Source organism: Canis lupus, chromosome 31 (genome assembly GCF_003254725.2).
Source record: "Canis lupus dingo isolate Sandy chromosome 31, ASM325472v2, whole genome shotgun sequence".
Classification (NCBI taxonomy): domain Eukaryota; kingdom Metazoa; phylum Chordata; class Mammalia; order Carnivora; family Canidae; genus Canis; species Canis lupus.
Window position 1 is genome coordinate 16,378,150 of NC_064273.1, and position 1,744 is coordinate 16,379,893.

The 1,744-nt window shown below is 31.1% G+C and overlaps 1 non-coding gene across 1 annotated transcript; it reads left to right on the forward strand.

Moving 5' to 3' along the window:
- Positions 1–978: 978 nt before the first annotated feature.
- LOC112661955 (U6 spliceosomal RNA) lies at positions 979–1,083 on the forward strand. Its single transcript, XR_003138110.1, has one exon. It is a non-coding gene; the product is annotated as a U6 spliceosomal RNA (small nuclear RNA).
- The last annotated feature ends 661 nt before the right edge of the window (positions 1,084–1,744 follow it).

The window sequence follows — 1,744 nt, forward strand, 5'->3', positions numbered from 1 at the left end:
AGGGCAGTGTGCTTTTGTTGTTGCTTTTATTTAATGAAGTATAAAAGCAAAACTCCTCAATTGTAGTTACAGTTTTCATGGGAAAGCCAATTACAGAAAATAAGACTAGTTTCTTATGTTAGTAGTTCCACATTGGAACTACAGACATCTAGAGAAATGCATTAATATTTAGGGAGTTTTCAGAAATATGTCCCTTTAAAATATCCCTATACTCATGTTTGAAATGCCTTTCTCAAATTAGTTCCTTTTGAATAATTCCATTAAATGTATGCTATAGTTTCATTATAAATCTTAATATTAATCTGTGCATATATAACTTAAATAAAGTTAGTTTGTCCTACTTGCCACTAAATTGTAATCAAAGTTGAACTTTTTTTCCTCATCTTTGTTTTTCAATATGCAACCTTCTAAAAGAATATATGCCACCTATATGCATTAATTTTTTTTAAATAAACTCAAATAACCCATCAGTGTTTTAGCACAGCAATTTAAGAAGATTTTTTTTAACTAATAAAATTGGGCAGACCTCATGACCTCCTTATGCATAAAATATTTCCCATATTTTAAAGGTTAATTTGACATTAATTTGCCACAAATTCAGTTTTAAACCCTAAAAAATAATTTATAAATAAAAATATGAACTTTTACCTTTTGAAATAATACAAAATACTCTTAAGAATGGAATGCAACAGTAGTATCATTTTTTTTCTATCCACATAATATTTAATCTTTAAAAGTACTTGAATCTGCACATAATAGCTTTAATTGAAAGGGATAAAGCATATTATTAAATCTGGCAGACTAATTTATCATATGCATTTATAACAAGTACTTCAGATCATTCCATTCTTTCACCTGTCCATAATCAACATATTCCGTAAATTCATTAGGCTTTCTTCCATAATATTTTTCTAACAGGCACTGTGAGCTTAAATTTCAAAGAAACAAAAGAATGTATTATCATGAAAGGAAGAGGGAGTGCCTGCTTTAGCAACACTTGCCCTAAAATTGAACAATATAGGGAAGATTAGCATAGCCTTTGCACAAGGATATCACCAAATTCATGAAGCACTCCATATTTTTTTAAAAAAGGAGGAGGTATATTCGAACTATATCAGCTAAATTAAAAAAAAAACACTTTTGAACAAGCAACATCTCAACTTTGGTAAATTTATGATTCTAGCTTAAATATACATAAAATATGAGGTCTTAATACTGAAAATGCTTTTATTTTTTAAAGATTTTTTTAAAAATTTATTCATTCATGATAGACATAGAGAGAGAGAGAGAGAGAGGCAGAGACACAGGCAGAGGGAGAAGCAGAGGGAGAAGCAGGCTCCATGCCAGAGGCCCAACGGGACTCGATCTCAGGACTCCAGGATTGCATCCTGGGCCAGCGGCAGGCGCTAAACCGCTGAACCACCCAGGGATCCCGCTGAAAATGCTTTTTAATGGAAAAAATACTCTTTAAAGCTTTCTAAATGACATTAGAATACTTAGATATTTTCTAAGAAATAAAAAGGTCAAAGTACCAGTGTCTTTTCTTCCATTGGCATACTGACTCAAATTGCTATAAACTTTCCTATTTAAGTGAATCATTTTACAAAATTCCATATAAAGTCCATTATCTGAATTGTGCAAGAAAAAACAATTATTGAGGAGCAAGAATTGGCACATTTTTAGTGACTGGATATGATAATAAATGAGACCATCAGACTCATTTGTCATGAAATGTCATCATCCA